Source organism: Salvia hispanica, chromosome 4 (genome assembly GCF_029641045.1).
Source record: "Salvia hispanica isolate PSC_SH4W2 chromosome 4, Shi_PSC_v1, whole genome shotgun sequence".
Lineage (NCBI taxonomy): Eukaryota > Viridiplantae > Streptophyta > Magnoliopsida > Lamiales > Lamiaceae > Salvia > Salvia hispanica.
The window spans coordinates 28,675,669-28,689,452 of record NC_142695.1 but is presented as its reverse complement, the minus strand read 5'-3'; the positions used below and the strand labels follow the sequence as shown (position 1 = coordinate 28,689,452).

Sequence of the window (13,784 nt, the reverse complement as noted above, 5' to 3'; positions counted from 1 at the left end):
CCAAGCTTAGATAAAGCTCAATTGTGCCCAACTTTAATCCACTATTTCTCACTCACCGAGAATCGGATTTGAGAAAGTGAATATACTACGATCATCTACGCGGAACATAGACTGACGTTGTAGCATTTAATTTTGATGAATTAAATTTCTCGTCATATTTATTATTCGGTCAAAGTCCATTGATCGGGCACATTTAATCCATGATTCTTACAATCCCTCACATGAGTGGAAATTGCCGAATGCATATGCATGCAGACATAAGCTCAACCCTCGAGAGGTATTTAAGCAGAAGGATAGGTAGTTTGTAGCTTTGAACCTTCCATAGTCAACGCCATCGGATACACATGTGGCCTAGTAGCGCGATGCTTTGAACTAGTCCCCCACGGCGTGCACCGAGACAATGGTGTTAATACTTAAACACCTCAACTTCATCCGTTCTCACGTTTTGTGTCCTTTGCGGCCTTGGACACCACTTTGGATTCATAAGTGTGTAATTTGTAGCTGCCACACTTCACACTTACATAGGTGATTCCTTTCCGAGTATCTTTCTCTACTCGGTCCTCAGGAGTCATTAAAAGTCATAGACTTATCCTCACCACAAGGAAAGCTTTAAATACTCTATTGCTCTCTAGGGAAGACATAGATGAGTGTTTCACATGAACTCTCATAGCTTAGTTTTCCCATTGAACCAAGTTCTTGGGATCTCCAGTCATCATGGTTGGGTTAACACTATGATAATTCTTTAGTTTGTGGATTTCACAACCATTCCCTCTAGCAACTTGTTCATTTGATCACAGTTTAACCCTTTGGTTAGCGGATCTGCTAGATTACCCATTGACTTCACATAGTCAATTGTAATCACACCTGTTGTGATCAAATGCCTCACGGTATTATGTCTTCGAAGGATATGTCAAGACATACCGTTATAAAAGTCATTGTTTGCCCTTCTAATAGTTGTTTGGCTATCACAGTGAATCAACATTGGTGACACTGGCTTACACCAACCTGGAATACCTTCAAGGAAGCTCTTAAGCCACGGCTTCTTCCCCTGCTTTATCCAAAGCTATGAATTCCGATTTCATGGTTGATCGGGCTATTGTTAGAGTTTGTATACTAGAAATCACCTTTCGAGTGATTGAATACTGTTAAAACTCTTATTTTATTTTCCAAAGGAATAAACTGATTATTTTTGTTATAATGTTGTTGTGTTACATTTAATGGATGTTTATTACATGTTTAAATGTATAAGTAACTTAACAAAGTCTAAGTCTTTGTTTTAGTAGACCGAGTTGTGGGTGTCGTTCACTTTAAGGTAACACGGTCAGTTCTGAACAAAGAAAAAGAAGAATTTAACAACCTAGATAGGCTTAGACTACCTATTGTGAAAGGTAGCAATGTCAGTCCGATTATTTCTAAGCCTTACTGAAATAAGATGACGTTGGTGTGGTATAGCATTGAATTGGATCTAACAGCGAGACATGTCTTTATGCTATCTACTGAAAGACGAGGTCTCGTAAATTATTGTTTCTTAATCAATGTACGTTAGCATTGAGCATACGGTATTGATTATGCACTACTTTGACTTACCAAATGGTGCGGGTTTTTCGCAACCCAATAAGCCTGGTATATTGGGTAGTGGTGATTAATATCTAACTGTGCTAGGATTGCTATTATGTTGAATCGTGCGCGAGGTGAGTCTCGTTTGATAACATCCTCAAGAGGAGCTTGAAATAAGGTTTTATTATTCGGAACCTAGCTAGTTGGAGTATGATTACTCTATGAATAATGATAAGGCTAATTTCATGCATCGGTTATATGGTGAAAAACACTATATTTTACTGGGTCTAACACAGTTTTTAAGCCAGGTGTGTGACAGAATCGCTAGATCCAGGAGATGCTGAGGAAACGGACTAGCAAAGGAATGAAGGAAAAGTGAGCAGAATTGAAGGAAAAGGAGGCTAGAAGAAGGGAGTCAATAGCTGAGGGCAACAAAGTCTATCTATACCTTGCTGGGCCCCACTTCAACGCCTATAAATAGAGGAGCATGCAACACACAAAATATACAATCTTTTTGCTCTTAGCTCACACACAACACACACACACTTGGGAAATGGGAGTTCTGGGGTAGTTTATGGTTTTAAAGGGTCTCATCTTCAGAGAAAGTCCGTCGTAACACCGTCCGCGTGAGGGCGAAGATACAATCTATTTACTTTCGGTTCTTTTGCACTTTATTTCGTTCGAACTTCACTTTTGGTTGTTGATGTTACTGATTATCTACGCATTCCTTTAGTTTCTGTTATATTTGTGTTATCTCATGTTGATCCACGTTGATCCTGTTGTTTGAAGTTTTATTTCGGCAAGTTGCATGTTAATCTCTGTTTTTGTCACTTTGGTGCTTGATCTGGGAATTTGACTGTGGATCTGTGTTGTTGATTGTTGATCGGAGGTTGTTTGTTAAATCTGAAAGTATGGAATGTTTTTGGCCGGAGTTTGTGTCGGATGCTTGGATCCGGAGTGGATTTAGCATTCGAGGTTGGATCTGAACAGGGGATTTCAAGTTGTGCATGGATTTTTTTGAGTTTTCTATTTCCGTTGTGTTTTACTTCGTCTAGTAGCTATAGATCTGTTTAGTTCTTAATTGTTCTTCGTTAAATTGCTTAATTCTAGTCTGCTCTGTTTTTCCGATTACGCTCATACCTGTTTCTTCTGAGTTTTTATCCAATTGGTTGGAGAAGATGATGTCGCTGTTAGTTAGTACTTTAGTTAGTTGTTTTTCCAGCTTTTCGTCCGTACTCTGCTTTTTCAGTCATGGTCTCCACCGTCAGTTTATTTTCCAGATCTAGGTAATTTAGAATAGTTTCTTAGATCTAGTGATTTTCTCGATTTCAATTTACGTGCATGATTTCTGTTTTGCCTAGATCTAGTTATTAGCGTAGCAGATCTCAATCTCAAGTTAGTCTAATTTTCTCAACCCAAGAAAAAATGCGTGGTAGCAGCCAGCCCAAAAAGAATTTCCAAATCCTTGAGCATGTTCATTACGCATCCATCTCTGTGGGATTGATCCCTACTTCCCTGTGCTAAGTTTTAGTATAAGTGGTTGAGGGTTTTTGAAGAAGTGCTCTGTGTGTCCGACGACCGAGATTTTCCAACGACCAGTGGATTCCTAGACCTTGTGATCTAGTGGATTTGCTGGACCTAAGAAACTTGTTATTCCTTTCTGTGCACACACTGACACTCCGTATCTTCAAATGGTGCCGTTTTCCAGGGAAGGATGGCGTTTATTGTTATTGCGTTTGAGGATTTGGTGTAAATAATTTAATTTATGTTATTTTGTTCTCCTTGACAGTTTATGAACACGGGCTTCCATTCTGGAAGTTGGGCTAGTTCATCTGGGTCAAGGAGCGGCCGATACAAGTGGCAAGTCAAAGAGTCTACGTCCAATATCACCACCAGATCAGGTTTGAGGACAGTGGACCCATTTTCGTTCGAATCAGAAAGTGAGAAGGAGTGGAATTCGTCGGGAGAAGAAGACCCGAAGTCATCAACAGAAACAGAGCATTCCGAGACTGAGGAGGAGGAAGGCCCAAATATGGCTCATTTAGTAGATCCCGACCCGGAGATATGGTCACTCACCGCACATCTCGACGGTGAACCCGCCCATGCTATAGTCTCAAACCCGCGTCGGAGGTCTATTGATATCAAGACAAATGTGCTCGGAGTTTTGCCCACATTCTCTGGGCGAAGGAACGAATGTCCTTACGAATTCTTGAACGAGTTCAGCAAGCTGTGCAGCGTTCAAAAGCGCCCCAATGAGGCGACTGAGGACGACTACCGTTTACGTGCAGTTCCGTTTGCCCTCAAAGGGGAGGCGAATACTTGGCTGCTGAGGCTCCCACCAGACTCGATAAACACATGGAAGGATTTCAAACTGGAGTTCTTGGATTATTTTTGCCCGTCCAACAAGACGAATGACTTGAAGAAGGAGATCCGGGAGTGCAAGCAATAGGATGAGTCTCTGAGCTCTTATTGGTCCCGGTTCAAGGGATTGCTGGATGCTTGTCCGAACCATAGGATGATTGAGGCAGAGACTTACTATCTGTTTTACGAAGGTGCAAACCCTGAATCAAAGGATTTGATGAATTCCTCGAGCGGGGGAAATTTTACCAAGAATAAAGCAAGTGAAGCCAGATAGACTTTGGGAAGGCTGATTGAGGCGAAGAAGGCCTATGATAACCCGCGAAGCATATTGAGGAGGGGGTCAGCCAATGCAGTGACGGAACAAGATGACAAGAACGTGGAAGACAAGAGATAAATTGGAGAAAGCATTGCTGAACGCAATTGAGAAATACAACCCTCATGCTCCAGCAGAAAATGAGAAACCCCCTGGTCAAGAAGAAAGGCAACTTCAGCCTTATTACAGTCAACCCTGTGAAGGGGAATGTCAAGCTCAAGCAAATTCGATGGGGAGCTGGAATCCGGATGGAAGTTGGAACCAGGGAAGACAAAGGGATACCCCATGGAGGACTCACCCCAATTTTAGATGGACTAACAACGATCAAAGTCAGCCACCTCCACTGCAGATCACGAATTATGCACACCCTCCGGGGAGGCAGTCCAACTGGTCAGGGAAGGGTCAAGAGGGACAATTGCAACTGGGATACAGGAATCAAGACCATACCAATTGGGGAAATAGGAATCAGAACAACCCAGGAAGCTCTTATGTGCCACCTCACCAGAGAAATAACCAGGGGAACTATCAGAATTCCCAACCGAATCATCAAGGAAATCAAGGAAATCAAGGGACTAGCAACCAGTACAATAACCATCAAGGAAATCAAGGGAACTATCGCCAGAACCAAGGTCAAGGATCGAATTTTAATGAATTCAACTCCAGGTCGCAAAGGAGTTTGGATGACATGGTCCACGACCTAGTGAATTCACAGCAGTTCATGCAGAATAACTTGCATTCCAACAACTGTCCCAAATCGCAGTTTCTTTGAATGAGATGCGGGGAAATGAAGGGAAACTTCCTGCCACAGTCAAACCACCGGACCGAGCAAACATTAGTCAAATTACCTTGAGATCCGGGCGGGGCTATGAAGGACCGACCTTGGAGATTGACGAGGAGGTACCTATACAGGCTAGTAAAGGGAAAGAAGGTCAAGTGTTTCAAGGGGATAGCCCTAGACCCACAGAAGCCTTTGTTCAGGATGACCTCCGGAAGGGAGATTTAGGGGGATCTCTGCCTCGACCAAGTGACCCATTCTTCCTAGATCCAGAACCTGAGGTAGTAAGCAAGGAAGGAAGCAGAGAAGTTGGTGAAACCCAAGTTGGGAGTTCCACAAATGCAGTAAAGCGAGCAAAACCATTTCCATACCGGGGAGAAGCAAAGAAAAAGAAGGATGATACAGAGGATCTCATGGAGATTTTTAGCAAGCTGGAAATCAACCTGCCATTCTTGCAAGCCCTAAAAATGCCTGCTTTCATCAAGTTCATCAAGGAATTCATTGCAGGGAAGACCAAACCAGACGGGAAGATTGTGATCGGGGAGAATGTGTCTGCTGTGATACAAAAGAGAAGGATGCCCTCGAAATGCACGGACCCAGGTATGTTCACATTACCCATCTCTCTAGGGGACATCAAGGTCGAGCATGCTATGTGTGATCTAGGGGCATCTATCAATGTTTTACCGCTTTCGATCTATAAGAAATTGACAGGAGTAAGGATGGTTGCTACCAAGGTAGTAATCCAGTTAGAGGATAGAACTTGCATTTGTCCTGGAGGTGTGTTGGAAAATGTCATAGTCAAAGTGCATGATTTTCTGTACCCTGCTGATTTCTATGTGATCAAGATGAATGATAATGAGTCTGCTGAGTCTAGTGGCGTGCTTTTAGGGAGACCATTCTTGCGTACTACTAAGACCATTATCGATGTCTTCGATGGAACAATTTGTTTAGATTATAATGGGGAAAAATACACATTTAGCATAGATGAGGGAATGAAGAGGCCACTCGATGTTGAGAATCTGTATGCTATTGATGTTATTAACCCCCTGGTCCAAGAATATCTTGAGACGGAATTGATACAGGAACAAATTGACAACTCGGAGCTAAGCCACTTAATTGACAAAGAAGTTGTAGGGTGGTGTGCAGCAATGAACACAACGGAGTTGACAGATGAGGAACTCACAGAGGCCATCATGGAGTTTTGCAGAAATCCCGAGTCAGCTAAATCTAAGGGATCGGCTCACGTGGCTAGTCTGGAGAATTCTCCTGGGCCTGGGAGAAAGGAATTACCAGATATTGCAGAAAAGAATCCCTTGCCCCAGGAGACGAATGAAATAAAGAAGGAACTGAAGACACTCCCACCAGACCTCAAGTATGCTTACTTGGAAGAGAATGAGGCATTCCCAGTAATAGTTAATAGTGACCTGACCAAGGAGCAGGAGAAGGAATTGTTGGAAGTCATCAGACGAAACAAGAAAGCGATAGGGTGGACTCTCTCAGATTTAGTAGGAATCAGCCCTGATCTTTGTATGCACCACATCCGTCTAGAAGAAGGTGCAAAGGCTCATCGAGATGCACAACGAAAACTGAATCCGAACATGCGAGAGGAAGTTCCGAAGGAGGTGTTAAAATTGCTTGCTCTAGGGATCATCTACTCCATTCCGGACAGCGAGTAGGTCAGTCCTGTCCATATGGTGCCTAAAAAGTCTAGAATACAGGTGGTCACAAATGAAAAGAACGAGTTGGTGCCCACTAGACTGGTGACAGGGTGGAGGATGTGCATCGACTACAGGAAGTTGAACGAGGCCACAAAAAAGGATCATTTTCCCCTACCTTTCATTGATCAGATGCTAGAAAGATTGGCTGGCAAACAGTATTTTTGTTTCCTTGATGGATACAGTGGCTATTTCCAGATCTACGTTAACCCAGAGGACCAAGGGAAAACCACGTTTACGTGCCCCTTTGGTACGTATGCATACCGAAGAATGCCGTTTGGATTGTGTAATGCACCAGGAACGTTCCAACGGTGTATGATGAGCATTTTTTCGAATCTGCTGGAAGTATGCATTGAGATATTCATGAACGATTTTACCGTATACGGGAACTCATTCGATACTTGTTTAGCCAACCTTGATCTAGTGTTAAAGAGATGCCAAGAGAAGCATTTAGTGTTGAATTTCGAAAAATGCCACTCCATGGTGACGGAAGGCATTGTCCTGGGTCAAATGGTTTCTGAGAGAGGAATACAAGTAGACAAAGCAAAGGTAGATATGATATCAAAGTTACCATACCCCACGAACCAAAAAGAGGTTAGAGGCTTCCTAGGTCACGCAGGTTTTTATACGAGGTTTATCAAGGATTTCGCAAAAATCGCGCAACCACTCACTCATTTGTTGCACAACGATGTGGAATTCGTCTTTGACGAAGGGTGCAAGAAGGCATTTCAGTTGCTCAAAGACAGACTCGTGTCAGCACCAATTATCAGGGCACCAGACTGGAATCACCCTTTTGAGATAATGTGCGACGCGAGTGATTTCGCTGTGGGAGCTGTCCTGGGACAGAAGATCGACGGAAAAAGTTATGTGATCTTCTATGCTTCTAAGACTCTGAATCAGGCTCAGAAGAATTATGACACCACGGAGAAGGAAATGTTGGCTGTCGTATACTCGTTTGAAAAATTCCGACCCTACCTTCTTGGGTCGAGGGTTATAGTCTTCACGGATCACGCAGCAATAAAGTACTTACTGGCTAAGAAAGAGTCTAAGCCGAGGTTAATCCGTTGGGTGTTGCTCTTGCAGGAGTTTGATTGGGAAGTGGGAGACAAAAGAGGAACGGAAAATAGAGTAGCCGATCACTTGAGCAGAATATATCAAGGGGAAACAGAAGAGGCCATACCCGATGCTTTCCCAGAAGAGCATTTGTATTTTCTGGAGAAATTCCCTAGACCAATTAGCTGGGAAGCAGTTTTGGCTTTAACCGATCTAGGAGAATCCAATAAAGGGAAGCGCACACTTAACGCAGAACCGTGGTTTGCTGACTTAGCCAACTACTTGGTCACGGGAGAGGTGCCAAGTTCAGACGAAGTTTCCCGGGCCCAGAAGATGAAAATTAAAAGCGAAGCCAAATATTACTTTTGGGACGATCCTTACCTGTGGAAGATGTGTTCAGATCAAGTGATTAGGTGCTGCATTCCCGAATGGGAACAAAGAGATGTGCTAATTCATTGCCACACTTTGGCATGCGGAGGTCACTTTGGACCCAGGAAGACAGCAAAAAAGGTTCTAGACAACGGTTTTTACTGGCCGACACTCAATAAAGATGCCTTTGAATTTTTTCAGTGTTGCGAGAGATGCCAACAGACAGGGGGAATTTCAAGGAGGGACGAGATGCCTCAAGTCCCGGTGATTGTGTGCGAAATTTTCGACGTATGGGGGATGGACTTCATGGGACCATTTCCATCATCTTGTGGGAACACTTATATATTGGTTGCAGTAGACTATGTGTCTAAGTGGATAGAAGCTAGGGCCACCACAACATGCGAATCAAAGGAGGTGGCAAAATTTCTGAAGACCAATATTTTCAACAGATATGGAGTTCCAAGAGCCATCGTCTCAGATCAAGGAACACATTTCTGTAATCGCACCATCGAGGCCCTGATGAAGAAATATGGTGTTCACCATAGAGTGTCGACCCCGTACCACCCTCAGTCTAATGGCCAAGCAGAGATTTCTAATCGCGAGATCAAGGCGATATTGGAGAAGACAGTTAATCCATCAAGGAAGGACTGGAGCAAGAGGCTCGGTGACGCATTGTGGGCTTACAGAACTGTTTTTAAGACGCCTATTGGAATGTCGCCTTACAGGCTTGTGTTTGGCAAGATGTGCCACTTACCCGTGGGTATTCAGCACAAGGCGTACTAGGCAGTGAAAGAGTTGAACATGAGCCTTCGGCTTGTGAAGAGGAAAGGAAATTACAGTTACAAGAATAGGACGAACTGAGGCTGGAGTCGTATGAGTCTGCCATGTGGTACAAGGAAAGGACGAAGTTGTGGCATGACAAAAATCTCCGGGTCAAGGAACTCCATGTGGGACAGAAGGTACTCTTTTTCCAATCCCAGCTCAAGCTGATGCCCGGGAAGTTGAAGTCAAACTGGATCGGTCCATATACTATCATCGGACTCCGTGCAAACGGAGCAGTGGAAATCCAGGGAAGTACCTCTAATTCGGTCTCTTTTCTTGTTAATGGTCATAAAGTGAAAGTCTATAGGGATAATTCTGAATTGTGTGTAGTGGAGGAAGTGCCACTACGCGCACTCTCTACTATCACCTAGACAGATGAGGAGGTATTCCCGATGAATTCCTGGGTCAGGTAAATTGATTGACTTTTTTTTTTGGATATGTACACTGAACCAGGGAATCTCGGGAATACTCAAGAGGAAGGTGTAAATAGACTAACTGTTTTTCAAACAAAGGAAAATCCAAAAAAATGTATATACAACTTAAATCTCCCAAAAATATTTTCGAAGCACCAGACTCCAAAGGGAACCGATGCCTTATATTCTAACCTATACCTAGGAGTCTGGCGCCTTCATATTTTTTTTATGGTCATGGTCAGGGAAGTCTGCTAGGGAAGGAGAGCCTGGAGGAAGAAGTAAAGGAGAGCCTGGAGGAAGAAGTCAAGGAGGGATGGAGATAATTTGAATTTCAAAATCTGGCCGATATTTATGGGAGTTGTACGGTTGCTTACATCACGCTTGCAACCGCACCATCTTTTCATCAGAAAAGGCAACCGTTGCTTCTCTCTCCAATAATCCCAATCGACGAAAAACCAAATTTACTCTCCCTTCTCTCTACTTTCGTTCTCTCTCTAGAACACAAACCCTAACCAAATTCGACCAAGTTTTTTTTTTCTAATTTCAGATCTACAATGATGGATTCAACCCAAACTACCGGAAGATCACAGCAAACGGTGTATGACGCAGCCCTGTTGGTAGAGTTGACGTAGAAATTGGGGAGCGTCGAGAAAGCGAAGGAAGTATACGCTCTGTTCTCTGCTAGCCTAATGACATCCACGACGGCCATACCATCACTGACAATTCCAGCGGATTCGGCGGCGCAACCGGCAGTTCTCCATGAAGAAGGGCCTCGAGACTCTGGATCTCAACATGCAGAAACCGCTTTACGGGAGGCGGATAAAGAAGAGGCGGTGCACTAACGGCCAGAGGATGCTGGACAGACGAACAGCGGAGCAGAGGTGGAGACCGAACGGCAAGGTGACGAAAACCCTAATTCTGAGGGTAAGGAAGATGGTGAGGGGGAAACCCCTGTTATAGAAGACGTTGCGAAGGGGGAAACCCCTGTTGTGGAAAGTACTGTTGAGGGGCAAACCCCTGTTGTGGTAGAAGTGGCTGAGGGGGAAACCCCTGTTCAAAAATCGATGGCTGAGGGGGAAACCCCTATGGAGACGGGGGATGAAACCCCTACGAATTTTAGGGGTGCGACCCCTGAACCCATGGAAGAGGGGGCAACCCCAACTGATGTAAGGGGGGAAACCCCCGTTTATATTGAGGGGGCAACCCCGATGGTGGATGATGTGGGGGAAACCCCGGAAAAATTGGTGGAAGAAACAGATCTACAAGTTACTGGAGTACCGTAGCCTGTTGAGGAAGGGCTGAATTTGATCGTGGACCTGGTGGATGACCAGGAAGAGGATGAACCCTAAGTGGACCAGAGAACAGAGAGGAGACGAGCAAGGAGGAGCCTGCTCGACGAAGTTGATGACTTAGTTCCAGATGCTGAGGAGGCAGAGGAACGTCGCCTGGTCAAGGAGAGAGCGAGAAAAGGAAAGGCGGTGGCGACCACGTCTACACGGTCAAGGAAAGCTCCCTCCGTCCAGGAGGTTGAGACCCTTTCCCCAGTGACCGAAGATCCCTCTGCCGAGGAACAAGACAAGCCTACCCATGAACCCGACTCTGAATCTGAGGAAGCTGAAGAAGAGTTTATTCCAGGACGCCCGGAAGTGTGGCTGACTAAGGAGCTGCTTGAGTCGATGAGGCAGTTTGACGATCAGAAACGGGCCACGGTGTACAAGGAAAGATGCAGCACCGGGAAGATGGCTAAGTCTGGGAAGTAGTACAGCCCCAGAGAGCTTAAAATGATTTCATGCAATGAGGACTTCCGCGCATCTATTTATTCAATCGGATTCGAGTGGTTACTGAAGCACAGCCAGGAGAAGGTGCCGGTGGACCTAGCAAGGGAGTTTTTCTCCACGTTCCGATTGAAGAACATCACTGATCTTGACGCGGACTCCATAACTTTCAGGCTTTTTAATGAAGAACATGAGATGAGCATCCGGGAATGGTCCTTGAGGATGGGGCTGTTCACCAAGGCTGAGGATGATGAAGGAATATGGAACGAGAGGATGGTCGGTGTGCCGAAGAATACGCCGGGTTTTAAAGTGCAAGCAGCATGGGAACTGATCACCCACTCCAAGGCAGGGACATTCAAGTCAAGCTACTCTAAGGCTTCTCACATCGAGGACAGAATCCTCCGTTTTGCTCAGACGTTTATCAGCTACAACTTAATGGGAACTGCTAATTCAGCTCTTACAACTACCGACCTTTACTTCACTTGGTGCATGGTGAAGGGCGTTAAGGTACATCTGGGTTATTGGCTGGCTCAAGCATGTCATCAAATGACCAGCAACCCTGCTCGACATATGTATACCTGCCACCTCCTAGGCGCCAACCTCCAGCGGAACGTTGAAATGAAGATAGCCAAAGCCGCACCTTTAGTCGTAATGTGTGAGCCCCTTGAGGTTTTCAGTGTTGAATACTTTTTCAACAAGGGGTTGCTTCAAGCGCACGGGAAACAAACCTTCTTCTACACGGTAGGAGAAAAGGTGAAGGCGGAGACAGAGGAGGTAGCGGAGGCCATGCCGAGTGAAGATGTTGAAGAGTTGCGGAAGGATGTCCAGGATATGAGAAAGGAGATGCAATTGATGAGGAAAGAAATGGTGAAGGAACTTGGGGGGATTAGGAAAGAATTGAACGGAAGCCGGGATGAAGTGAAGACCATGCGGGACAATATTGCAGATTTGGCGGTGAAGTCCGCCAAACAAAATTAGCGGATGACGGAGGCGGTATAGCTTTCAATGAAGATGTTGAAGTGGTTGGAGCAGACACTCCCCTTGACCCAGTCGAAGGTAACTCCTGGGTCCAGCAGCGAGGTCAAGCAGCCCGTCCAGTGCAGTCCCTCCGTCCAGCGACCACCGCAATCGCTCAAGCAGATGGTCTCCCCACCCGTTCCCAAGCAAGTGTCAATCCCTACGAAATCAAAGTCTCTGATGAAGAAGCCAGTATCTGACCAGCCAGAACAGGAAGATGTGGAGCCGGAGTAGCCGGCGAGAAAGAAGGTGAAGATGACCCGATCCGGAATCCCACCCCAGTCTGGCTCTCGAGGGAGCCAGCCCCAGAAGTGAATCACCCCCATGACCAAGTAACTTTTACTTTTTGCTTTCAGTTATCAGTCTTTGTTTTTGTTGTCTATTTGTGATATGTTATTTGTCTCTGTTTTCTCCCACTTAGCCCAATGCTTGGCCTAAGTGTGAGAAGTTTGTATTTTCTGTTTTGTTGTGTTTTCTCCCACTTAGCCCAATGCTTGGTCTAACTGTGAGAAGTTTTTATTTTTATAAACTGTTGTTGTATGTTGCATTGATCTCTTTGTTTCCCCCCTTCATGACGATGGCTTGGGGACAAGCTTGAGTGAAGTGGGAGGGGGAGAGGAGTCAATGCATGTATTTGTCAGCATGATAAGAGTCTTTAGGTCTAGTTTTTGTTCGTGTCGCATGAGCCAGTGAATATAATACGACATGATCTCCTTAGTGAAAGTAATTGAAAATAGGAGGTATTTCAACTTAGAAGCATTTTCCTATAATAAGCCAAGTCAATCTGAGTGAAGCGAGAACGATAGAGGATGCCTTTACTTAGTTAGTTGTGAAGCGCTACTATAAAAGCGAGTTATAAGCCTTAAATAACTTCGAGCTAACACATGTTAAAGGGCCGCCACTGAATGCTTAGGGAGAAGAGTCATGAAGGAGAAAAATAGGGGGATTGGGTTATGAAGGTATAAGCTGGACGAAGTCTAGGGTAAGGTGTTATAAGCTGGACGAAGTCCAGAGAGGAGAGAAGAGGAAAATGGAGGAATAAGCTGGACGAAGTCCAGAGGAAAAAAAAAAGAGAAAAAAAGGGAAAAAAGGAGAAAATAAAAAATATATATAATAAAAAAAAGAAGGAGGTATAAGCTGGACGAAGTCCAGGGGGAAGGTTGTTTAAAGGGCAGGAACGATAATAACCTGACCCAGGAAAAGAGGAGGAAACTCTCATAACCCGACGCTTCAGTGGTGTGGCAATAACTTAAGAGAGAATCGATCCTAACATCCATGGTGAGGAATGAGTGATCGAGTGAATCCAATAATTGGGTAAGTAAAAGGCTATCTTGACGATCTGACAGATTGGCTAGGTAGAGGAAGGGAAAGGGCCTATTTGGAGGAATGCAGCCTGTTGGATTGACCTTAATCTTGTGGGGACGGTTGCCTAAAAGTTGAAGCTAGCTCATGCATATGTGTTTATGTGTTTGTGTGTTTTTCTTTAAGTGTTTTGTTTCAAATTGTGTCTAGGTCTAGGAGTCTGTCTAGAGTCTAAAGAGTCGGTCAGGGGATAACCTTGCTTGAAATTCGCCTTATTCTTTTTCTTGTCTTTATACTTGAGGACAAGTATGG

General features: G+C 44.6%; 1 pseudogene; it reads left to right on the top strand.

Annotated features, from left to right (window-relative positions):
* Window positions 1–10,137: 10,137 nt before the first annotated feature.
* On the top strand, window positions 10,138–12,131 carry LOC148928393 (uncharacterized; annotated as a pseudogene).
* The last annotated feature ends 1,653 nt before the right edge of the window (window positions 12,132–13,784 follow it).